At 36.2% G+C, this 27,019-nt stretch overlaps 1 protein-coding gene across 9 annotated transcripts in view; it reads left to right on the forward strand.

The window, feature by feature from the left end:
* B3GALT1 (beta-1,3-galactosyltransferase 1) overlaps positions 1-27,019 on the forward strand; it is a 541,267-nt gene that overhangs the window by 416,375 nt on the left and 97,873 nt on the right. For 4 of the 9 annotated variants that reach the window (XM_047722214.1, XM_047722217.1, XM_047722213.1 and 1 more), the window contains exon 1: positions 22,668-22,851. The exons of the other annotated variants lie outside the window; for them this stretch is intronic. The gene's annotated coding sequence lies outside the window, so the exon portion shown is untranslated. Of the gene's footprint in view, positions 1-22,667; positions 22,852-27,019 lie in introns of those variants that run through there. 9 annotated transcript variants of the gene reach the window in all.

Raw genomic sequence — 27,019 nt, forward strand, 5'->3', positions numbered from 1 at the left:
TTTAGCAGGTAGAATAAATCTCAGGGTCCAGAAAGATGTTCCTACTGTAGGTTTTGATGAAAATGTGTCATTTTGTGCCTGTTAACATGAAAACAATACATACAAAAGCAGTAGCTGGTGCTTTTAAAGATTTTAATAGCCCACGTTTGTTGAGTGCTTACCACGCACCATACCCTATATTCAGGGCTTTCCAAATACTCTGTCAGTTAATTCTCATAACAAAGAAAGTACTGGTGTCTTAGCTCAGAATGCTGCAACAGAGTAGTATAGACTGGGGGCCTGAAACAAAGTACTTTTCACAGTTCTGAAGGCTGGAAGTTGGAGATGAAAGTGCAAGTACAAGTGGGTTCTTGTTGAGGGCCGTCTTCCTAATTCACAAATGACTGTCTTCTAGCATTATTCTCACCTGGCGGAGACAGGTCCCTTCCTCTTCTTATAAGGACACATCCTATCACTGGGACTCTACCCTGATGACTTCATCTAAACCTAATTACCTAACAGAGGCCCCACCTCCAAATACCATCATATCAGGGATTATATATATCGAAAATCAGCTGTGTGTGCCAGACTCTTATTTCTCTGCAGTTTTTAGAACCTCTGTTTCTCCTGTACCCCCAAGATCACCAATGTCCAAGGCTAACCAGGCCCTTTCCCTCTGTGCTGCATTGGGACAATTCAGGCTGAGCCCGGTATTGTTTCAAGTGTTTCAAGTGAGCCTGTAACGCCAGCATCTTTTGTTTCGCTCGGGTACTACCATTCGGTCTCCTCCTATTATCTCCTTCTTCAAATTGCCAGCATGTGTCTGACTCTTTTCTAGGGCTGTTTGAGGACACCCTCTCTTGTGCATGGAGGAAACCAGTGTGTTTCGCTACAGACATCTCCCATATCCACAGCATGATTTAAAATCAAAAGCTTCCATCTCGATGGCCCGTCTTCTGTTCCACTTTGTTTTCTGCTTATAGACTGGATCATGGGCTGATGCACAGAGTCAGAACAGCAGAGCCTGATGGTCTCTACACATAAGTGGATTTGTTTCTGGGCATCTTTGCCCTGACTATCAAGTGTCTTTTCCCAAGATACTGTTTTCTCCATTCATCCGCCCACAGAAGATACTTGGCAGACTTTCACTTAGAAAAGCATCATTTTATACACCAGTATTGCAACTTATATAATGGTTTCCTATACGAATTTGTCCAGAAACAAAAACTCTAAGCTCAATGTCAAATCTGATGCCGTTGTGCTAAAACAAATGCAAAATGCCTTTAATTGGAAGAGACATTTTATGATCCGACTATTTCTGTAAACTCAGTCTGCACAACCAATGTAACAAAAAGCAGAATCCATTAAGATACATAAAATTGTAAATTGGACATGTGGAAAGCTTTATTGATATTATAAAATATCATGGTAAACTTTCTATCAAATCTTCTCATTCAGGGGCATCGCTTTAAACAAAAAACAATAAAAGTTGTGAGCAGCACTGTCGTAATTAGAAGTTGAACCTATTTGGATTCACAGCACTCACTGGAGACAATTACAGTTTTAAACTTTTAGCAGATGGCCAGAATTAAGTCCTGGTGAGCCTTTTCCACAGCACTGAAGCCAACATACAGTAAGATCTACTACTGGCAAGGATTTAACTTCACCTGGAAATAAGCTAGTGGGGTAGAAACTGCTGAATCTGTTAGTGATGTGGCTGTAACTTCAGCAGGACGATAGCTTCCATTGAAAGTCCTAGTGTCCCTGTGTAGGACTGAACCAATGGACAGTTTGGTGAGACACCCATAACTGAACAGAGTAGGGGAAAGTGATAGAGAAGGAAGAGGAATGAATCTGTTAAATTAGTTTCTTGGTGTGAACAAATCAGAATGTTCTTTAATGGAAGAGATTGCTCTTAAACATGTACTGTTGGTGCTCTGGGGACCTAACAATAATCCACCACAGCCAAACACTGAAGATAATGAAAGGAAAGGAAAAAAGAGGGAACAAAGAATATTCACTGGGAGTTTATGCTGTGTCAGCAGCCAACATTTTTTTTTTTAATTATTTATTTATTTTTATTTGAGAGAGAGAGAAAAAAACACATGAACAGGGGGAGGAGCAGAGCGAGAGAGTGAAATAGACTCCCTACTGAGTGGAGAGCATGAAATGGGGCTCGATAACACAGGGCTTGGTCCCAAGACCCTAGGACCATGACCTAAGCTAAAGGTAGAACTCAACCGACTGACCCATCCAGGCACCCTGCAGCCAACACTTTTTAAGTGTTTACTGTGTTTTGGAGATTGTATAGGCTCCTCAGAAATACTATGTTTTTAAATCTTTATAACGCCTTAGGAAATAGATATTGCTTTTTAATACTTCTCTTTTTAAAATAGAAGTTTTAAAATAAAAATAGTTTTAGATTCACAACAAGGAGTGAGCAGAAAGTTCAGAGATCCCTCCTATATCATCTGTCCCCCCACCAGCACAGCCTTCCCCACTAACATTCCCCACCAGAGTGGTACATTTGTTGCAATTAATAAACCTACATTGGCACATAAGTTAAAAATCCAAAATCCAGGGTTCATTATTCATGTTGTACATTCTGTGAGTTTGGATGAGTGTATAACAGCTTATACTTAAATTCTGGAAACTATTTGTATTTCCATTTTACACCTGAAGAGAGTAAAGCAAAGGGAGGTCACATAGCTGGCAAGTGGTAGAGCTAGACTGAAAAAAAGTCTGCTAGATCTTGCCATAAGAAGGCTTATCTGTGAGCCCATGAGGGCCATTTTAGGAGAGTTGTTGGTGGGGTAGGAGGAGAACCTGATTTTCTTATTAGCAAGAGAGAGGCACATGAGGGGTGTCTATTATTTCTGGAGAGAGGCACATGAGGGGAGTCTATGGGCACCTACAAATTCAGTTAGATGGGTGATATCATGGATGTTTCTCATCCACATGGTTTGGCTCCAGTATGCTCTTAACCATCATTGTGACCTACCTCTTGGTGCCTCATTTGTTTAAATAATTCCTAACTTTCTAAAACCATTTCAATCTACTACAAGTTGACTGCCACGACATTCCAGTAAGACATACTATTCCCATTTTACAGACTAGCAGCAGAGCCCAAGAGATTTCAACTGACTTGCCAAGAATTCAAAGCTGGTTGCTGGTAAAGTCAGTATGAGAACTAAGGAATAGCATTCTACTATTAAAATTAATAGTCTTCAGAGCCATTAATCTTTGGCTTAGGTTTCCACAAATGTGGCTGATGGGGATGTTTCATCATGTTTCTGATGGTCTTGTGGAGAATTTCTTTGGTGATTGACAGAATCCATGAGACCTTGTCATCCCCTCTGCTCCCTCCCACCCCATGTGCTAGGCGAAGGTCATTGACATGGTGATGTTATTGGACTAAATTCACTTGAAAGTGCCAGGAATTTTGCCATTTCTTGGTTTAACCTGATTAATATTACTCAGTTTGCAGAACCAGAAAAGTAAGAAACAGGCAGTGTAAGTTAGAGTGAGTCAGACAGAAGAGCCGGACTGTTCAAGTCCTTAAGCAACATGTCATTGCCCCTTTTGTGCACAGGCAGAACATTTCACACATTGGTTTACTGACATATGAGAGCCATATTTTATGGGTCTATAAAAGTTATTTTGTTACAAAGATTCAGAAACATGAGTCCAGGGAGTGATCCACAGAATAAACTCCCCAATGATATTTTCTAGAGCCAATCCCAATCACTAAGAAAGTAAACAGATGTTGATCCAATCATTAGTTACCACCCAACCAGGATATAAAGGGAAAAAAAAAAAAAGGTAGCAGTGGTCTTTGATCTCATTTCCTACCAGTTTACAAGCTTCTTTGCTTGTGGCTGCTACTGTAACACCAAGTTAAAGCAATTTCCAGGCCATTATTGCTCTAAGGCAATAGCAGTTTTCCAGATGCTGTCAACATGGCCTGAATGTGTTGAAAAATTTAGAGATTATTCAGACATCATCACAAAGTGAATTATATGAATGAGAGTCCCCTGCACCATGTGAGTCCTTGGCCAAGAAACCAGCAACATGATCCACTTTTTCCTGAAGGCACTCAAGTTTTACAGGCAATCCCAACAGCCACAATGGTCACTCTTAAAGTACTCAACCTTGGGTCTTTGAGAACTGAGAATGAATTATGGAAGGCTTTCTTTAAAATTTTCTTCTCTTGGGGCACCTGGGTAGCTCAGTGGGTTAAAATTTTCTTCTCTTTAACAATCCAGTTCCTGGAATCCTTTCTATTAAATCAAGCAGATAACATAAAGAAGAGACCGAAAGATGTACTCAGTCAGTTGACTTTTTTCAGCATGTTGTTTTTGCGTCTTCGATTCTTCCAGGTTTTTTTTCATTTACATGTGTTTTTTCATCCATCTTTCTTTGCTTGATTTTCAACTATTTGCAAATACCTCATGAATAATTGCCACTTTTCTGCCCCTTCTCATTTTTAATATGTTCAGTATTTTATTTCTCTTCCCTTGTTGCTTCTGCCACCATCATCTTCTCATTCTCTCTTCAAGTAACTGAGTTTGCACGTGGTTGTTATATTTTTAAACAATCACTCCAACAATATTCCAACCTTCTCTGGAGAAAAGAATGCAATCTTAAATATAAATCAGCCTGGGCCAAGTGAAAGCGTGCTCAAGCAAGGCATTAAATCCCCGTTCTGATTTCTAAAACCTTACTGAGAAACAGCTTAGGTCAGCTAGAAAGGATGTGGCAAAGGTGAAAAATGATAGTATAAAAAGCCCCTGGTTATATCAAATTTTGCTTTTTATTACCTTGGACTTGCCAATAAATTCTGGGAGCCATGCCTTTTTAATATATTTCCTTGGTCTCTGCTAACTCCAGCATTTGGCAGATGAAATTCCAATAGACTGTCTAGAGACCTCTTGCCCTAGTGGCAGCTGAACATCTCAGTGGGTCATCCACAGAGCAAGAGCAATGAGAGTGTAAATTCCAGTCTATTTCTACCCCTGCCATCTTAGCAGAGACTGCTTATATTTGGTAATATGTAGCATAATATTTGAGAAACATGTTTCCTGGCTCAAAGCAAGTTATGCAAAGGCAGGAAAACAAATAAATCTCTCCTAAATATATTACTACAAATATAAATAAATGCAGATATAGATATATATATTAGTGAAGAATGAAGAGAGTTGGAAACAGAAAGAGAAAGAAGTAATGCATGATGATTCTTTGAACCTCTGCTCTATGCCAAGTGCTTTAGATATACTACTTCATTTAATCTTACAACAATCCTGTAAAGTACTTAGAACTATACGTTTTTTAAAAGTTAAGAAAATGGAGACATTAGAGAGTAGAGTAACTTGCCAATGGTCACCTAGCAAATGGTAATGTGATCCTTGAATCCAGATTATGATGACGATGAAGAAGAAGAAGAACAAGAAGGAACATTTATTGAGCCAGACCCTGTGCTGTAGAAGCATTTCTTATACATTATCTCATTTACACCAACTCTCTGAAGTAGATAATATTACTGCTTCCATTTTATTGATATGATCTGAAAGGGTAACATAGGTAAAATAATTTGTTCAAGTCACAGAGCTAGTGGGTAAAAGCTCCAGGATTTGAACCATAGCCAACTGACTTTAGATCCCTCACCGCCAACTCCAAATTCTTGTTTTTCACTGTATAATCATGTCTTTTGAGACGTTTTAAATGGAAATTCAACTTCAAAAATATTTTAGTGCCATGTATAAAAAAAATTAAGACCCTGTTTTAGATAAAATGTGAATAACATGCTAATATAGCCCAAGTACTGAAAGGGTTATGTCAAAAGATAATTCAGTATGTCTGTAAAGTGTTCATCAACATCTTGTCATCACTGCAATGCAGGTAGGACCCTTTCTTCAGAATCCATTGGGGGTTCAAGGTAATATTGGTGGTAGGAGAAAGTGGTCTAAAAATTGTATGATCAGCACATCCAGTTAATTCTATTGCTCATGCAAAATTAGCAGATTGCTGATGAACTGGATTAATAAATTCAAAGGGTTGTATGCACTCAGCTAGAATAAATTCCAGATGTTATGGCTCCAAACTGAATGAAACCAATTAACTCATTGTAATAATTCCCTTTTACGGGGTTAAAGCAATTTATGAAGCTTACCCTTTCCTTTGATAACTATCCTAAGTAATGCATATTTTTAAAAATATTATTCTAGTAATCATTTTCCCCCTTAACTCTTTAGATCTCGTTGTCTCTCACACTGTCAACTGTGAATAGGTGGGAAAGTATAGATTTATAGGAACTTACACTAGTTGAGTATTTACTATGTGCCAGGCACTATGCATTCTGTTATGTGAGTTGGTACTATGTAATCTCTATTAAATGGATGAGGAAACAATGGCTTAATGAGATTAATTTTCCTGTGTCACATAACTGGAAAAAGCTTAGCTTCAATCCCAAGTCTTTCTGGCTACAGAGTCTGAGCTCTTAATCAGTATTCAGTCAATTCATAGGTGGTCAGGTGATCATGCTTAAAAGTGTGGATTAATAGATCATTGTCAGCATAGAAGAGCTGTGTATTGTTCAGTTCTGGGTCTTACCGTTTAAAAGAAATATAGATCAATTGATGTGTGCTCAGAAAAAAGCAACTTGAAGGGCAGAGTGTCCACAAGCACTTCAGTTAAAAAGGGATCTTAGGAGCCAGCAATGTTTAGCCAGGAGAATGGAAGACTTAGTATGGTCATGTGTTCAGATATCTGAGGACTTGCCCTGAAGGAAGTGAAATGAGCCTATGAATGGAGGGGCCCAGAAGAGACGTTTGCAAGGTTCCTTGACATTCTGTGATTTTATGATATGTTAGTCATGAATCCAAGGAATATGTCTTAGTCATTTCAAGCAGCTATAACAAGATACCATAGGCTATACGGTTAAGAACGGACATTTATTTCCCATGGATCAAGGCAACAGCAGAATTGGTATTTGGTGATGGCACTCTTCTTGGTTTGCTATAGTCCATCTTCTTGTATCCTCACATGGCAGGGAACAGAGGAATAGTTCTCTTCTTCTTATATAGACACTAGTTTTATCATGGGTCTTTATCCTCATAACCTAATTACCTCCCAGGAACTCCACTTTTCAATACCATTTCATTACTGTTTGAACATAGAAATTTCGCTAGGGACGCAGACACTCTCACTCCATAGTAGAGTAGAGCTGGTGGAAATTTCATGTTAGTGTAGGCTGAGGAAGAATTTTCTACTAGGGCAATCTAATGGCAGTCGTGGTACCTTAGACTTAGCCCATAACTGTGTCCTAGCATAGAAAAACACTTGACAGGACTTTTGGAAAGGAAATTTCAATATAGGGTGATTGGTTAAACTAGATGTCTTTTCTAGACTGGAGAATCCATGACTGACACATAAAGTCTTTGTGATTACAAACCCCTAAACAATGGGCTAAGTTTCCTGAGCCTGAGATCCCATGTTTCCTCTGCTCATCTCAAGTAGCCTCCAGTAGAAAGAGAAGACTAGAGAGATTTTATAATGACAGTAGCCTCAGATCTCAAGTTTTGTACCTGAGTTCTAAAATAACATAGACGTGGGGCGCCTGGGTGGCTCAGTGGGTTAAGCTGCTGCCTTTGGCTCAGGTCATGATCCCAGGTCCTGGGTTCGAGCCCCACATCGGGCTTTCTGCTCAGCAGGGAGCCTGCTTCCTCCTCTCTCTCTGCCTGCCTCTCTGCTTACTTGTGATTTCTCTCTGTCAAATAAATAAATAAAATCTTTAAAAAAAATAAAAAAATAAAAAAAATAAAATAACATAGACAGCATTGTAAGAAAATCCATGCAATTATTCACAATAACCAAGAGGCAAAAGCAACCTAAATGTCCACTGACAGATGAATGGATAAATAAAACATGGTACATATACAATGCAATGTTATTGTTTTTTTAAAGAATGAAATTTTGTCATATGCCACAGCATGGATGAAACTTGAGAACATTATGCTGAGTGAAATAAGCCAGTCACTAAAAGACAAATATTTCATAATTCCATTTGTATGCATCATCTCCAGTAGTCAAAATCTTAGAAATAGAGAGTAGAATGGTGTTTACCAGAGGCTGAAGGTAGTTCTTGAGAAGAGGGGGAGTTATTATTCAATGGGTAGCGTTTCAGTTTTGCAAGATGAAAAGGTCTAGAGATCTGTTGCACAACAATATGAATATACTTAACACTACTCAACCACCTACTTAAAAATGGCAAAAAATGGTAAACTTTATGTTATTTGCCTTTTTTTACCACAATAAAAAAAAATCAAAGAAAATCCAGGTAAGCAATAATGAGATAAGTCATAAAATATGTTTTGAAAAAAACAAAATTCCATTTGAGTTTTAGGGACTATAAATAATATCAACAAGTTAGAGAGGCAACATTCCTAATTGATAGGGAATCCTTCCTGGTTAAATACAACTATATATGAATGTAGGTTAATGAATGAAAAGTTCAAAATAATTGATAAGATCAAATTCGCTTTTCAAATTCAGTAAAATCAATCTTGGGGTGCCTGGTTGGCTCAGTCATTGGAGCATGCAATCTTGAGCTCAGGGTCGTGAGTTCAAACCCCACATTTGATGTAGAGATAACTTGGAAAAAAAAAAAGCCCTCCCTCAAAAATCAGTCTAAATGATGAATATAATGAGAATGATAGAACCCATTCAGCAAATAGGGTCAATTTCATCTTTAGCTTTTCTCAATTGATATTTTCCTAAAGAAGTCACTGTGGTGGTGTTCTTTCTATATTTTTTCTTCTTCCAATCTCAAATACCCTTAATATCTTCTAAGTGAAACACTTGCATGGACACACAAACACAGAAAATAGTTTAGAATCCCTCTCCAGACAGGGTTACAATTCAAACCTTTGAAAAGAAAGATTTCAGATAATACCTTGAGATTTCTTAACCTTTCAAAATAGCTAGAAGTTTCAGAGAAAAGTCAAAATCACCCTTCTGATTGACTTGTTGTGTACTTTTCATTGTGAGACAAACTCTTGTCTATATTTGAAATCAAGAAACAATTGTCTTGAACTCCATGTATCCTTGATATCTTCCATTTTTTGATATTCACTATCTTTCCAGGTTTCCCTTGAAATGTATTGAAATGTATAATTCTTAAGACAGTATTATAAGCAGTCATCTATTTATGGTTATAGGTGAAATATTCTTTTTCCTTAGCTCAACTTGCCCTAATTGTAAGTTTCATGATGGCTAATTCCAGTCCAGAGTCCATTCCTCCTGCCATTCTTGCTCTTGCTTGGATTGATTTCTTTTCTGTTGCCTAAGCTGTAACAATTGAGGAAGTGTGTTGAAGGATAAAAGCTATCATTCTAAATTTTACTTTACCAAATGGAGAGTTTTTTAAATTAAGTTGTTTTAACTTTTTTCCTAAGCAACTATAATTTCTAAATTTATGACTCACATAGGGGTCTGTTATAACTTATAAGAAAGCTTGTAGTGATGGAAAATTTAAGTAATACTTTAAAATTTTTTTAAAAAATCAGAAAGCTGTCCATAAGATGTAGTAGCTTTCTTGGTCCAAAGAAGGAAAGCACGAGGGAAGACAGTGGGATAGACTAAGGACTATTCCTAAATGCTGCCGTTGGAGATTGTAGTCAAATGGGTTTATGTCTCATGTCTAGAAAAGTGTGGGGAAATTATTTGTCTTCTCTTCAATCACATATTTTGTAAGTATTTAGCATTTTCTCCTCTTTTTTACTAATTCTCACCTATCTTATTTGCTCCATAGTGATTTTTCTCCCCTAACAGTATATATATTTACATGTTTATTATCAGCATCCATAGCACTAGACTATAAACTCCCCATCATTCCAATGATTAGCCCAAAGTAAGTGTTCATTAAATATTTGTGAAATAAAGGAATGAATAAATGGTGAGATGGCCTTTTTTATAATTTTTTTAAAATTTATTCTATTTATTCTTTTTATTATAATCTTTATACATTAAAAGCAAGTCTATTGGGAAAACATAAAATACTGTGTTTGGTACTTGTCAGATTAGGGTAAATAGAACACATTTAATAGCTTCTCTGAGAGGTCCACTTTTTGCACCAAGGAAAGATGGATGGTATGTACAGCTCTCTAATTGCATGCCAAAAAGTGAAGCATATATTTTAATGTATAAGTACAAAATTTTCAGGGTTCTTTGGCCCATTTCTTTCCAGGAATGTTAGTACATGCTGCTTCAAACACCAGTGAAAACACCATATGGCGAGATGTCTTTGACCTGTCTGTCATTCTTGACTTGGATGCAAAATAATATTAAATAAAATTTTTGTGGACTTATTTTTAATCTGGCAAGTAAAACAATATTATTGTAGCATATTAATGAATAACCTTATTATGTTTTTAGATACTTTTCAAGTACATTACAGTAATAGCCCACATAGTAAGTTAGAATAAAAAGTGTCCAGAGTAGAAATATCCTTCCTGGTTACTTCTCTAAAGGATAATACCACAGTACAGATAAGATCATCCTTATGCAAATACTCTGAAAAGTAAAACATTAGCAATGCAAATAACCAAACATATAAATAATAAAAACTTTCCTAGAAATTGTTCATATACATTTGATCATTTTTTAGGTTGTGCCCAATATCATGAATCTTTTTCCAAGTCAAAAGCTTCTTCCAGACCCCACTATGCAACTAATTATACTTTATTCTTTCAGCAGGCACTGTGATGGCCTCACAATTTCCATTTCCCCCTTTACCTGGACAGTATTCTAGTTTTCCTTCGCATCTTTGGAGGAAGCTCTCTTCTCAAACCCTGGGTCTATAAGTCATTGCTCCAGAGCTAAGAACATGACCCAGGCCAGGGAAATGAGAATGGAGAATAATACTGAGAATAGAAGCTTCCTTGTTCTTGTGAGAATGCTTCTGGATTGCTCTTCTTATTTCTCTCCGTCACGGACAGGGACTCCTGTGGCCTCTGCGATCGTATCTGTACCAGTGATCTGACACTCCAGAAGGTAGACTGGAGAAGCAAAAAGAAAGTGGGTGTTTGACCCAACGTTGTTGAGTCACCAAACCAAGTTTTTCTCATGAGTCACTGTATCTACTTCATTGTTAGTATCAGTGTAAATTGGGCATTTTAGTACTTGTCACCAAGCACATCCTAACAAATGAAATTCCTTTCTTTGACAAACATCTGCTAAGAATCAACTAAATGTTGGGTTTTGGGGATCCAAGGGCAATTAAGATCTCTTTCACACCTACAAAGAAGTTACAATTGCCAAGGGCAATTAAGATCTCCTTCATACCTTTAAAGAAGTTACAACCTTCAAAGAAGTTACAACCTTCAAAGAAGTTGGTAACTTCTTTAAGTGAGAGTGGTTCACTCTCACTCAAGAGTGGTCCATCACAGATGCAGACAAGTAAGGGGGTGTGACATTTAAAGGGAACTTAAAAAATAATACAATTGACTAAGCATTAGTCTTTTTGTGATCACCCCGCACTATCAACTCTAAATAATGTCAGTGCAGTGATCAAATTCTCCTCCCTGCCAGGAAGACCACTCCCACTGTCTTCAGGTCCCCAAACATTGTATGCCATAGTTGAATGACTACTGATGAATCACTAACTAAATCAACCTTGTAGCTTGAAGTTCACCCTTTACAGAATAAGGCTTCTACAGAATGCTGCTCCTGAATTGATGGGAACCAAAATCTTGATGGCAATAATGGAGTAAAGCTATCTGACTATAATAATGTTGGCAACAGGGAGTGTTCAATTCACTACTGTATGAAGGCAATTTAGGAACTTACTGAAACTATATGAAGGTATATAATGGGATAAAGAAAATTATATCCCACAATATATTAATGCTACTGAGTGGAGACAAACTTCCAGTTTGTCCCTACTGAGAAACTGATGACATCTCTCAGCCAGGTGTGGCTACGAGAAAGACTATAATGACTGAAAGACTCTAGAAGTTCCTACTAAGGTAGTTTAATCTACTGATGTTCTGTGCATCTCCCATTCTGGCTACAATCTGTTCTTGTCCTAGTACTCTATCAGTGCTTTATATTCTCACTTTCTGATGAATGCTTGCTCCAAAACTGCTTTAAATGAAGTATTTTTCCATTATATTATGACAGTTGCTTCACCATCACAGTTTGACTATTTCCTACCTAATGGTTGCAGATTACACTATAATGTGGAGTATATGTGAGAGAAGGAAATCTGTTCTAACATTGCTGAAAGATGACCTAACAGCAAAAAGAAGTTGCATCTAGAACATCATGCTAATTATGTGATACTTTGATAAACATTAAGGAGCCATAAAAAAAGTGTGACCACAGAGATGATATAATTCTGTGTTTCGATTTTATAGCACATACTATTTGAACATTCGAAAAAAATTTGAAATATATAAGTTATGAATAATAATATAATATCTATGAAACTATCTACCAACTTAAATAATTAAAATAATCCTAATACCATTGCATATGTACTTTGCCATTTACTTTTACTTCCTGCTCAGAATTCTCTACTGTAATGAATTTTGTTTTATCACTTTTTGCCATTTAAAAAGGAAGAAATATTTAGCATGTTATATCCCTAAACAACATGTTGCTTGGTTCCTTGGTTTTGAGTTTTATAGAAATTGTATACTATGAATAGTCTTTATTGCTTGCTTTTTCTGTGAATTTATTTTTAAATGTACTAGTGTATAGTTGTTATTACAACTGTAGTTCACTCATTTTCATCATTTTCTAGTATGCCAATGTGAATATATCATATTTTTTATCCATATTTCTGCTAACGAACATTCCTGATTTTCTGATATTATGAGCAATGCCTTCTGATGCGCATAAGCAAGATTTTCTCGGGTCTACCTAGGAAAGGAATAGCTGAAATTATGTTTCTGAGGTTTGATTTTACAAAATAGTGCCAGTATTTTTTTTCTAAAGCAGTTATTACAGTTTAAACCCTGGCCACTACCAAATGACATCAGCAGCAGTAGCATTTAGAGTCAAACTTCTTTCTGAGAAATAAGGAAATAACAAAATGTTTGACATTTAGTATTCATCTGTATTTCCCTGGTTACCAATGAAATTGAGCATGTTTAATATATTTACATAGGGTTATGTCTCTTTTAAGGCTTTTCTGTTCTTTTGCCCATTTTTCAAATGAAATGTTTTATAGCTATAAAACATTTTGTTTTTCTATATTTTATTTATTTTTATTAAAGTATAGTTGACATACAATGTTATATACATTCGTTTCAGATGTACGACACAGTGACTTGACCGTCTATATGTTAAGCTACGCTCACTGCAAGGGTAGCTACCATCTGTCACCATACAGCGCTATTTCAACACCACTGGCTATATTCCCTGTGCTGTGCCTTTTATTTCGATGACTTATTCATTCTATAACTGGAAGTCTGTATCTCCCACACTCCTTCACCCATTTTGTCAACCCTCCCACCCTATACACCTCTGGCAATCATCAGTTTATTCTCTGTATTTATGGGTCTGCTTCTGGTTTTTGTTTGTTTTGTTTAAATTCCACATATAACTGAAATCATATGGTATTTGTCTTTCTCTAAATTATTGCACTTAGCATAATACCCTCTAGCTCCATTCATGTTGTTACAAATGACAAGATCTCATCCTTTTTCATAGCTAAATAATTTTTGTGTGTGAGTGTGTGTGTGTGTGTGTGTGTGTGTGTGTAATACATCTTCTTTATCCATTCATCTGTCAGTGGATCCTTGGGTTGCTTTCATAATTTGGTTATTGTAAATAATGCTGTACTAAACACAGGGATTCATATATCTTTTTGAATAAGTGTTTTTGTTTTCTTTTCAGTAAGTACCCAGTAGTAGGATTACTGGATTATCTGGCTTAGTTTTTAATCTTTTAAGGAACCTCCACTGTTTTCCACAGTGGCTATACAACAAAGCGTGAGAGTTCTTTTTTCTCCGTATTTTTGCCAACACTTGTGATCTCTTGTCTTGATTCTAGCCACTCTACAAGAGGGAAGTAATATTTCATTGTGTTTTTGCTTTGTATCTCCCAAATGACTATGTTGAGCATATTTTTGTGTGTCTGTTTGCCATCAGTATGACTTCTTTTGAAAAATATCTATTTAAGTTCTCTGCCCACTTTTAATGGGATTATTTGGGGTTTTTTGGTGTTGAGTTATATACATTTTTATATATTTTGGACATTACCTCAGTGCTCATCATGATAAGCACACTCCTTAATTCCCTTCACCTACTTCACCCATCCCCCCACCATTACCCTATAGTAACTATTGGTTTATTCTCTATAGTTAAGAGTCTGTTTCTTGGTTTGTGTGTGTGTATGTACGTATATATCCACATCTTCTTTATCCATTCATTTATCAACAGACACTTAGGCTGCTTCCATTGTTTGGCTATTATAAATAATACTGCAATAAGCATAAGGGCACCTAAATCTTTTCAAATTAGTGTTTTTGTATTCTTTGGGTAAATACTCAGTAGTATGATCACTAGATTGTAGAGTAGTTCTTTTTATTTCCTTCTTTTTAAAAAGTTTTTATTTTAACCCCATTAGTTACCATACAGTGTTATATTAATTTCAGATGTATAATATAGTGATTCAACAATTCCAAACAAAACCCGGTGCACATCATGACAAGTGTTATCATTAATCTCCATCACTTACCCCCCACCAACCTCCCCTCTAATAACCATCAGTTTGTTCCCTATAGGTAATAGTCTGTTCCTTGGTTTCTCTCCCTCTCGTTTTTAATTTCTCTTTTCTTATTTGTTTTGTTTTTTAAATTCCACATATGAGCAAAATCATGTGGTATTTGTCTTTCTGACTGATTTATTTCTTTAGCATTGTACTCTCTAGCTCCACCCATGTCACTGCAAATGGCAAGATTTCATTCTTTTTTATGCCTGCATAATATCCCATTGTATAAATATACCACACCTTCTTTATCCATTCCTCTATCAATGGACACTTGGGCTGCTTCCATAGTTCAGTTATTGTAAATAATGTTGCAGTAAACATGCAGGTTTATGTATCCCTTTTAGACTTTTTGTGTTTGGGGGGTAAATACCCAATAGTGTAATTGCTGAATCATAGGATAATTCTATTTTTAACTATTTGAGAATTTCCAAACCGGTTGCCACAGTGATTGCACCAGTTTGCATCCCCACCAACAGTGCATGAGGTTTCCTCTTTCTCCACATCCTTGTTTCTTGTGTTTTTTATTTTAGCCATTCCAACAGGTGTGGGGTGATATCATTGAAGTTTTAATTTACATTTCCATGATAGTAAGTGATGATGAGACTCTTTTAATGTGTCTGTTGGCCATCTGTATGTCTTCTTTGAAGAAATGTCTGTTCATGTCTTCTGCTCATTTTAATTGGATTATTTGGTTTTTGGGTGTTGAGTTGTATAACTCTTTTATATATTTTGGAAACCAGTCCTTTATAAGATACATAATTTGCAAATATCTTCTCCCATTCAGTAGGTTGTCTTTTAGTTTTGTTGGCTGTTTCTTTTGCTATGCTTTTGTTTTAGTGTAGTCCAAATGGTTTATTTTTGCTTTTGTTTCCCTTGCCTCAGAAGATATATCAAGAAAAAAGTTGTTATGGCTAATGTTTAAGAGGTTACCACCTGTGCTCTCTTCTAAGATTTTTAATGGTTTTAGGTCTCATTTTTAGGTCCTCAATCCATTTTGAATTTATTTTGTGTTTGGTATAAAAAAGTGGTCCAGTTTCATTCTTTTGCATGCACTTTGTCTAGTTTTCCTAGTACCATTTTGGAAGAGACTGTCTTTTTCCCATTGCATATCCTTGCCTCTTTTGTCAAAGATTAGTTGACCATACCGTTGTGCGTTTATTTCTGGATTTTCTGTTCTGCTCCATTAATCTATGTGTCCATTTCTGTGCCAGTATTGTACTGTTTTTATTACTTGAGCTTTGTAATATAACTTGAAGTCTGGAATTGTGATATCTCTGTTTTGTTTTGTTTTTTCAAGACTGCTTTGGCAATTTTATATGTTTTAAATCAGTTTTATATATTTCCTGTCAATTTTGTCTAAATTTCTAATTTATTGCCATAATTTCTCTGAATATCTTTGCATTATTTTTTAAGTCTCCAATATATCTGTAGTTATGTCCTCATTTATATTCTAAATATTTTTTATTTGCAACTTCTCTTTTTTTCTCTTAATCAAGCTGGCCACCATTTTATCTCATTTAATGGTTTTTCAGAGGAATAACTTTGACTTTCTTGACCATCTATTTTAACCTGGTTCTTACTTTGCTTATTTAAAAAAAAAAAAAATCTTTGTTATCTCTATCCTTCAGTTACCTTGGAACTTATTCCGTTTTCCTAACTTCTTAATTTGATGGCTTAACCACAGCATATAAGGATGCAGTTTTATTGAGTACCATTTCAGTATAACATTATCATTCCGTCTAAATATTTTGATTTACATTAGAAAGTCTTGATTTTTGAGTTACCCACAACTGTGTATGTGTTTAATTTTCAACTACATGGAGACTTTCCTTAATCTTTTGATTAGCCTCTGATTTATTTACATTGTAGTTAGAAAAAATGGCCTATGTGTACTGACTTGCCAACATTGAGACTCACCTAACGGCTTAGTGTGTGAATTGTTTTTAAATGTCCCATGTTTCTTAGGGCGCCTGGGTGGCTCGGTCAGTTAAGTGCCCGACTCTTGATTTTGGTTCAGGTAATAATCTCAGGATTGTGAGATCAAGCCATCTGTTGGACTCCACACTAAGCATGGAGTATGTTTAAGATTCTCTCTCTCCCTTTCCCTCTATACCTCCCTACCCTGCTCACATATTCTCTCTCTCTCTCTCTCAAAATAAATAAATAAATACCTCATGTTTCTTTATCAAAATGAAATATCACTAGGTGTATACAGGGTTAAATTTTTAATCAAGATTGTCACTGGGTGTTGAATGGAAGTGTTGAATCACTATATTGTGCATCTGGAACTAATATTACACTGTATATTAACTAACTGGAATTTAATAAAAACTTTTTTAAAATTTTAAAAATTTATAAAATAAATTTAAAAAGCTTGTAAACTGTATTGATCGTCTTTTTAATATATTCATTATTCTTATCTGCTTTATCTATTAATAATTTAAAGAATTGCATTGAAATCATTTGTTACAGGGTACCTGGGTAGCTCAGTTGGTTAAGCATCTGCCTTTGGCTCAGTTCATGATCCCTGAGTCCTGGGATTGAGGCCCACATTGGGCTCTCAGCTCAGCAGGGAGCCTCTTCTCCCTCTCCCTTTGCCTACTTGTGTTCTCTCTCTGTCAAATAAATAAGTAAAATCTTAAAAAAAAAAATCTTTTGCTACAAAGATAGATTTCTCTTTGTAGTTCCAAGACTGTAACACTAACTAGAACTGTAGTTCTAGTCTTCACATACAAGTTTACAACTATTATGATAGCTCTGTGGTGCATTGGCCCTTTTTATCAGTATATGGTAACCCTTCCTATTTCCAATGGCTTTTAATCTTTAGGAATATTTTATGTTCTCCAGCCTTTTCTTGGTTATTTACCTGGTCTCCCTTCTCCATCCTTTCATTTTCAATTTTTCTGTTTTCTTATGGGCATGTCCCTTATACATAGAAGGTGGCTAGTTTTGTTTTCATATTTAATCTAATAATCTCTATTTTTAATTTAAAATCTTAGATCATTTACATTTATTATAGTTACTACTATGTTTGAACTTTTTTTTTTTTTATCATTTTACTTTACACTTTTCCTATGCCTCTTTATTCTCCTGCCTTTCCAGTCTTTATGTTTTGGATTAGTAGAGTATTTTTTTCTTATTCCATTGTTTTCCATCTACTGGTTTGGTAGTTATTTTATTTATATTGTTTTAGTGGCTGTCCTAAATATTTTACCATTCATACTTAATAAAATCTAATGTTAATCTGTATGTTAAACCATAATGATGCTTGTGGTTATTTATATAAAGTGTTTGTTTAGATTTATCTGCTTATTAAATAATCTGTTTTCACCATTGCTCCTTGCATTTCTGTCTCTTTGAAATCATTTGCCATCTTCTAAGAAGTATAAAACTTCAATATTCCCTTCATGAACAGCTATTATTAGAAACTTTGTTTTGTTGTTTGTTTTTTAATGTAAATGTGACTATTTTATCCTCATTCTTAAAAGGTAGTTTTCATGCTTATATTGAAAATTATTTTTCTCAGCATTTTGAAGATTTTATTCTGTTGACCTATGGGTTCCATTATTGTTGGGAATCTTACTGTTACATTTATTCTTTATAGATGTTCTGTCTTTTCCTTCTGGCTATGTTAAAGACCTTTTCCTTATCTTTGATATTCTGCAGTTTCACTGCAGTTTCACTGGATTAGTCTAAGTGTATATTTATTAAATTTATTCTGTTGACATATTGCATGCTTCCTTTATATGTACAGTCATGTTTTTCATCAGTTCTGAAAATTTTTCAACCAAATATTGAATTTAATTATTGTATCATCTTTATTATCTCTAGTCTCTCTAACTGAACTACAATTGTATATGTATATGATTAATATTCTGATATTATTCTCTATGTCTTTAATTCTCTCTAATAATTTCCATCTTCTTGTGTATATACACAAGAAGATAGAAATTTTACATATATATGTGTGTGTGTGTGTGTGTGTATATATATATATATATATATATATATATATATATATATATCAGATCTAACTCTTCATCTGCATTTCATCTGCTGAGTCTCATAAACTGTTTACAGATGGAAATGGAGAAGCCAAGGATAATTTAAGAAGTGTAGAGTCATTTCAAAGATACAGGAGACAGATTAGTTTTTTCCTGATTAACTTAACAATCATTATTGTTATTCTGTTTGTTTTAGAATTTCTATAAAACTCATGCTGTACAATTACCTGAATTTTTCACTTGAGAGGAAATTTTAACTCTTATCTTTCCAATTGCTTCATTAATTTTTCTTTTTAAAAGATAAATAAAATGACATCTTTATAAACTTTCAAAATTAAGTTAAGAAATGTGAAGTAATACTGAGCCATAAAAAAGAATGAAATCTTGCCATTTGCAGTGATGTAGATATGAATGGAGCTAGAGGCTATTATGCTAAGTGAAACAAGTCAGTCAGAGAAAGGCAAATACCATATGATTTCACTCATATGTGGAATTTAAGAAACAAAACAGATGAACATAGAAGGGAAGGAAAAATAAAATAAGATGATTAAAAATAAAATAAAACAGAGGGAGGCAAATCGTAAGAGACTCGACTATAGGAGACAAACTGAGGGTTGCTAGAGGGGAGGTGGGTGGGAGGAAGGGGTAATTGGGTGATAGGCATTAAGGAGGGCTCTTGATAGAATGAGCCCTGGGCATTGTATACAACTGAAGAATACTAAATTCTACCTCTCAAACTAATAATACAGTATATGTTAATTAAATTAAATTTAAATTAAAAAAACTTTTTAAGGATACTTAAGAGTCAGCACAGTAACACACTTGAAAACCCACTGCATTGATTTCTTTTATGTAGGTTCATCTCTCAAGCCCTCTCCTGACTTTTACCCACATCTGTAAGAGGGTATGCATGAGCTAACAAAAGGCCAACACCATGTTCTACAAGTGTATGACTTACTGTTTTCCAAAAAGATCATAAAGTCATGTGTTCAACAAATACAACTGAATTCTCTTGCTATCAAGCAAATTCATCTCTTACTGACTTTCTTCACAAATATAAGAGTACAGAACTCCTTTTCCACCATTCTTACCAATGACAAATTGACCACTCACTTCAGTTAATAACTGTTGGGTAAATAGCCCTGACACACCTGTTTGCCAAAATTAGTATTCCTTATTACACACTAGCTTAAGATACAAAGCTACAATTATGAAAATCATTTTTAAATTTTAACACATTACATTTAATGGCCCTTAAATCTGTTGTGTCTTTTAAGTCCCTCTTCTCCACAGATGGTAAATCAATCTCTTTTTATTTCACAAAAAATTGGATCAATACATACAATTTAATTTCAGAAGTGCATTAAAAATACATGGATTCTGTAATATAGTATAGTTAACATTCATATTAAAGAGATACTTCTTTCATTCCCTGTTAACAGTCCTTCTCCTCTCCTGCCTTTCTCTCTCCCTGCTTTCCTTTCTTCCCCCTCCTCCTCCTACCAAATCCAAAACTTATTTGGAGCCACTGTGTTGACATTTTTCCCTTTTTAATGAGTTCAGCATTTGCCAATGTCAGCATTTGGGACTTACATAGAATTTAATTTCTTGATTTTTCATGGTGATAAAGGGGGACTGCATTGTGGGAGTGGAAGTCCTCTGCATGTTAGAGCTGGCAGCCAAGATGATAGGGTTGGAAGGCTTTCTGACCCCTTGATGCTATCTCTGAAGACTTAAGTTCTACCATTAGCAATTTCATCCTTGGGTTAGGGCATTGCCCCTTATCAAAATGCAAATCCCTCTGGACCAGAAAAATGCCTTAAGCTGCTATCATTCATTAACATCATATGACTAATTCATATATTGGAAACTTTCCAGCAGAACTAGACTAAGAACGTATTTTGTAAGGAGAGTCTAGAGAGATTCAGTTTGAGATTTGGGACTAAATGAGGTCATAGAACATCCAAAGAGCAGTAGAAGGCCATTGCAGGCAGAGAAAGAATACCTAAAGGTTGAAGAAGCTTAAGAGAAATTCAGCTAATTCCCACTTTGCCCATCCTTAGTACCAAGTATAATTTTTTTTTTCAAATAAAGAAAAAAACATCCGCATGAACACCCTGTGAGCCTAGACCAGGAACCTATAATTTCATCTGGGATCACATTAGGGAAGTATAATGGAAGTGGGAAGCACCAACAGAAATTGACCTGTAGATAATCAAAAGCATGAAAGAGTGTGGGTGGAAGGGGGGGATGGATATTATTTGTTGCCTCTACAGGATTTTAGAACACATATGTAATTCTGATAATGACTAATAAAACTAGGCACAAAAACTAATCAAAATCTCATTTCAATCTAATAGTTAAATATTCATTTCACCAAACTAGAAATGGATATGTTTGCATATGCTCTTATTTTCTCATCTTAAATTTAGTAGGCATTTCTAGTGTCCTTATTTATACAAGTTTCATTGTTTATGTTCTGGGGAATACAATGAGTAAGAAAAATAAATGAGCTGTCCTTAGCTACCAAAGTACTGCAAGAAAGAAATAAAACAATAAATATAACATAAGGTAAGCAGTGATATGAGCTCTTTGGGAAGTACAGATGAAGCACAATGTGGTATATGGAGAGTTAAATAACGCTAAACACTTTAGTGATAAATAACTTGTTCAGCCATTGCTATAAAGGTTGGCAGTTGGGAGGGACATTTTTCATGCATATCACCTAAGAAAAGCCATCAGTTATCCACTAAGATGGGAGTTAACTTGAAAATTCTGGGTTTTTATCATTGAAAAAAGAGTTTTTGCGCTTGCCTTTGCTAAAAATTTTCAAAGATCAGCAAGTTTTTAAGGAAGAAAACAGAAATTAAAATATCTGTTGAAGTTTTTCCTGAGATGGTTCCTTTCAGGTCAGGTTCCCTCCTTGTTGTGGCTGACCAGGGTGGTGGGGGTCAGGGGGTGTCAAAGTGTTAGATGTTAGAGCAGGGACTTTTGAGCTTAGAAGGTACCAAGGCTAAGGGAAGATTCAAAGTGAACCACTGTGTTGAAGTGTATGATCCAGAATTTCCAAAGAAGAAACCTAATGGACAACAAATTAAAAGGAGCCAGAGGCAGTATTGAAGTCAGTATGAAACCTGAATTCTGTAATAGGCTAGTCACATTGAACCCTACAGTAAATATCAGTGTTTGTGACTTACTCTTATGGAGCGTATGGGAGAAAGTTTTGAGGTCAAACTTATTGGTCCAGAGGTTGAGTGGATATTGGCAATCAAAGCCTGTCTTCCTTGGACAGGTAACTCTCTACCTTTGTGTTTTCACACTGCTTAACAGTAAGTGCTGAGAATTATTCTTGCAGTCATGTAAGCCACATGCATTTATTAAGTAGAAACTGCGTTCCAGACTCCATGCTGAGTGTACATGGAGAGTCAAGTGGAAGTAGGTGGTGCTCCAGAGCCTGAAGTCCAAAGAGCATGAATAAAACACTGGTGAGCCAGACAGAGCAAAACTGCAAGGCTGGCCAGGGCCTGGCCTTGGAAGACCAGCTGCAACTTCTAAATAGTCATGATTAAGCTTCTCACGGAACTCATAAAAGTCCTTAGGTTCACCACTGTTTTCTTAAACTGATGTATTGCAAGAAGTGAATTTTGGAACACATGCCTTTAAAGAAGTCATGAGCAGAAAACAAATGGGCTCTTTTCAGGTAAAGCTCAGGATACTTGTGGATTGTCATATCTGTTCTCTTGCACCTACATGTGCCATCCACCTGCCCATCTGTTCCTTTCATTCAAGGTCTGGGAATCCTACACCCTGGGCAGGATTTTCACTTCTCAAAATAGAATCATGTACCTCACCTCATGGTCCAACTAACTTCCTGAGAATAAATCATTGTCCTTGTATTTTGTAAAAGACAACATTGACTTTGTTGTAAACATGTGTGAGCCTGTGTTCGTTCAACAAACTATATGTTTTCATTGCAAATAAGTGTCCTAAGATTATAGATTATAATGCCCTGAACGACCAACTTTTAATAAATTATTGATCACAGCTTGAGCTGCCCTGTGTCCAGACTAAATGCAGTGTGACTTATCCTATGGTAAGTAACTCCTCTTCATTCGCAGTCTTGAAGTTGTTTTAAATGCCTTAAAGCAAGTTTCTCCAACAGCAGTGTCAGGATTGTGACATTTTATGCTAGTTTTACAGCAAAAAGGGTTTTTAGCAATGTGTTGAAAGGCAACGTGAGTTCACTCTGAGTCTTTGATTATGTTTAATAGCTTTGCTGTCAGACGGTGAGTCATGATCTTTCTCTTTTACTTTACAGTTTGTATTTACACCTCTTTGCATTTGATAAAAGCAATGTAACGGGCTTTGCCCATTGACATGACAACTTCTTTATTTTAATCAGTGCAGAAGAAAAAAAACTTAGCACAATAGAGTGTAAAACCCTTCCTTTCCTTCAGCCATTTAAAATTTTAGTAGTCATATGTATAACCTTGTAGAAAGACTACTTTGTGAAACAAAATGTCAGCATATCTAGACATTTGATTTACATGAGAAATTTTGCTTTCTTTCGATCAGATTGAATTTAGCAGGTGAGCTTAAGGGAGAAGAGATGTTTATCTTGTCTATTTGCAAGCCTTGGTGATGTAATCATTTATAAGCATGCCTTTGTAATATTTTATTTAATGGTAGAAAATCAATGCTAATTCTCTCTCTAAAACAGTGAGGCTGAATTTGTCTAGCAGCGGGGTGTGGTCAGAGGAAATGTACTGCAAAAAGAGCAGCAGCTAAGGAATGGGATTAGTATTTTCTGAATTCCTAATGGACTGCAATAACTGTTAATAATTTATCTCAAGTTTGCCTCTCTCTAGGCAACATTTTTTAAAAGTAATTTCTTCTAGAAGTGTTTGAGCTAAGACTTATGGGTTTTGTTTTTTTGTTTTTCTTTTTTCCTCTACATATACTAATGCCTTTAGTCAGATGTCACTAATTTGAAAATAGGTTACATCCCTTTTGTTGAAAATAATTTGTAGTTCAACCAAGTTGGTACCTGAGAAACAGTACTTGCCCCTCAGGTAGGATTCTATTTAGGATTCAGGCAGAGAGATGAGGTAATGGATGAACATAAGGTGGAAGTTGGCAAACTTTTTTTTTTTTAAGATTTTTTATTTATTTATTTGACAGAGAGAGATCACAAACAGGCAGAGAGGGAGGAGGAAGCAGGTTCTCTGCCGAGCAGAGAGCCCCATGCGGGGCTCGATCCCAGGACCCTGAGATCATGACCTGAGCCGAAGGCCGCGGCTTAACCCCCTGAGCCATCCAGGCGCCCCTGGCAAACTTTTTTAATAAAGGGTCAGATAGTAAATCTTTTTGGCTTTTTGAGCCATTCGGTCTCTGTCACATCTACTCAACTCTGTTGTAGTAGCAGGAAAACAGGTAGAAACACCATGTAATAAGCAGCGATCATGGTTGTGTTCAAATAAAACTTTATTTACAAAAACAAAGAATGGGGACGTTCCAAAGTTGGTTAAGTGTCCAACTCTTGGTTTCAGCTCAGGTTGTAATCTCAGTATCCTGAGATCAAGTCCCATCTTGGGCTTGGCGCTCAGCTTGGAGTCAGCTTGGGATTTTGTCTCCCTCTCCCTCAGCCCCTCCTTCTTGTGCTCTCTCTGTCTCTTTGGCTCTAAAATAAATAAATAAATCTTAAAAAAAAAAAAATAACAAGGAGCAGGACAGATTTAGTCTATGTGCCATAATTTGCTAATGCTTGGTATAAGGTACCAGCCCCCTGGGGATCATGTTTTGACACTTGACTTCAGAGTGACCACTGACCACAAAAATCTGCACTGCTTGTCCATCCAGAGAAAGTGTTAGAATTCCTTTGGATATTAACGAGTCATTTCAAATGTGTCTTTACACTGGCAAGCCCTTAGTCAAACTTGTGGGGCTCTAGGCAAAGTGCTAGGGCAAAGGGCAAGAGAGGACCATCTGAGACCTGAGTGGAGGTACCAGACAGTCAAACCCACCCAGTACGTTTTCCCAGGTATTAATAATGCGGGGAAGGGTGTGCTGAAGTGGGAGTAGAGGAGGGAAGCTGGCCAGGGGAAAAGTTCAGACTAAATACCATTCTTGACAATGTGTCCATTCCAAATAAAAATCCTTCCAAGAGCTTAAAAAGCAGTAGTCATCAATATAATGGTGCTCCAACCTAGTAGACAACAGTAGTCAGTTCAGAGAGAAGAGTCAATCCCAGTAGGGATATTGGACTGTTTGGTAGGCACCACTTTGGACTGATAAAAGATACCTGTATTGTGGGAGTGGAGCTGTTGGGATAGGCGATGGAGGTGAAAGCAAGGGAAGAAGCAAGAAATATTTGATGAGATATTCAGAAAAGTAGAAACTTGTGTGATTGAGCAGCTAATTTAGTCACCCAGGTTTTCCCCAGCAACTTAATTCCTGGAGTATTTTGCAAGATTTAATTAAGGCACCATGGGAATGTGCAACCAAGTTTCTGATCTACAGATCAGGTAGATGTCTGCAAACAGCACAGCAGAGGCCAGGGAAGGCGACTGTCAAGACCCAGGAACTAGACAGCTGCTGACCAGATTAGGGCCATAGGCATTATGCTTACATTGGACAAAAGCTACAGAGTCCAAAAGTGGACTCTTTCTTTATGAAGTCTGTTTTCTACCTCCGCAGGAAAATCAGACTCTGTGCCTAACATTGCACTGTTACATGAGAGTCTTAGTTACTGAAAGTCATATTGTCTACCTTTTTTTTTTTTAACATATAAAGAACTTTTATATTGTAAAAAGATTTTAAAAGATGCAGTGAGGATTTTACTTGAAAATGGAAGCATTTTCAAGATGAACAGTGGAAACAAAGAATAGCATACTGGGTATTATGTTCGGTAGACCTTTCAAGTTAAGATGAGTTATTATATTGTAGAAATTTTTTAAAATAAAGGGAGCAATACTTTTAACCTTTATGTGTATATTTAAACACTCATAAAACATTTCTACTTTTTATGACAAGAATTTCAATGTACTTACAGATGAAAGCAAAGAAGAATGCTTGATATTAATCGTGTAAAGGCAATGTAAATGTAAAACATATTGCTTTTATAGTCATGAGGAGACCCATGTGATTTTGTATACCTTTTGTGTAGCTTTATTTCCAGAAAAAGATAGTCTATTTGTTCTTTAATAAACTGTAGGCTTTGTCATTGACGGAGAATAATAGCTACCTTTTAGTTTCTCAGTTAGTGTCTTCTCCCCTAGATCAGGTTTGCCTGACAGGGAAGTGCATTTCAGTTCTAAGAAATTAACATCTCATGCTGTGAGGTGTGTAAGCCTGATGATTCACAAACCTATAAGCCTGGAGCAAATAATACATGATATGTTAATAAAAATAATTTTAAGAAAGAAAGAAAGAAATTAACATCTCTTGAACAAAACTCTAAAAACAAAACAAAACAAACAAAAAACCACTCCAGTTCAGAACCTCACAATAATTGGAAACAATAAGACTGACACCTTAGTCACATGGCTTTTCGGCAACCACATCTGGAAAGCCACTGTTTGACAGTAGAGTAGCTGAATTTGAGATGAACAGACCTGAGATGTTTCCTCGATGACCCAGAAGAGATGAGACCACTAAATGCAAGCAGCACCAACTGGATTTGGCACTCTCCACTCCCAGGATTAATCCACGTGTGAAGACTGGGGTCTGGGGCCATGTTAGAATATCTACCTTCCTAGGCACCCAAGGCTGGTTCTGGAAAAGAACCATATGCCAGGCGGCCTACCAGCATTGATGAAGATCCTACTGCAAACGGAGGCTTGGAGAGAGGGGGGCCATTTCATGGAAACTGAGAGCCAAAAATCCAACTAGACACCTGAGTTTGAAACTAGAGTGTGAACTAACACTCATTTGTGTAAAGAAAAAAAAAAATAGGAAAGCTAAGGTAATAGCAAAGGCCATTCACACATGTCCAGACTAGAGGAATACCCAGAGTCACAGCCCTCTACAGAAACTGCTAGTGAGTCCTGAGTCCCTCATGGGGGCTATTGGTCTAAAACCATGCATGGCTAGGAGAATCACTGATCAGCAGGTGGAACCCAACCATGCGGCCTGCTGAGAAGTAAAATCAGTGCCTTGCTTCGAGGTTCCTGGTCCCTAAGGCACTTGTTTAACCTTCCATTTTCTATGCAGAGTTGAGTTCAGACACTGAAAAAACCTTCATGAAGCCTTTTTTTTTTTTA

The sequence above is a fragment of the Lutra lutra genome, chromosome 3, assembly GCF_902655055.1.
Source record: "Lutra lutra chromosome 3, mLutLut1.2, whole genome shotgun sequence".
NCBI lineage: Eukaryota > Metazoa > Chordata > Mammalia > Carnivora > Mustelidae > Lutra > Lutra lutra.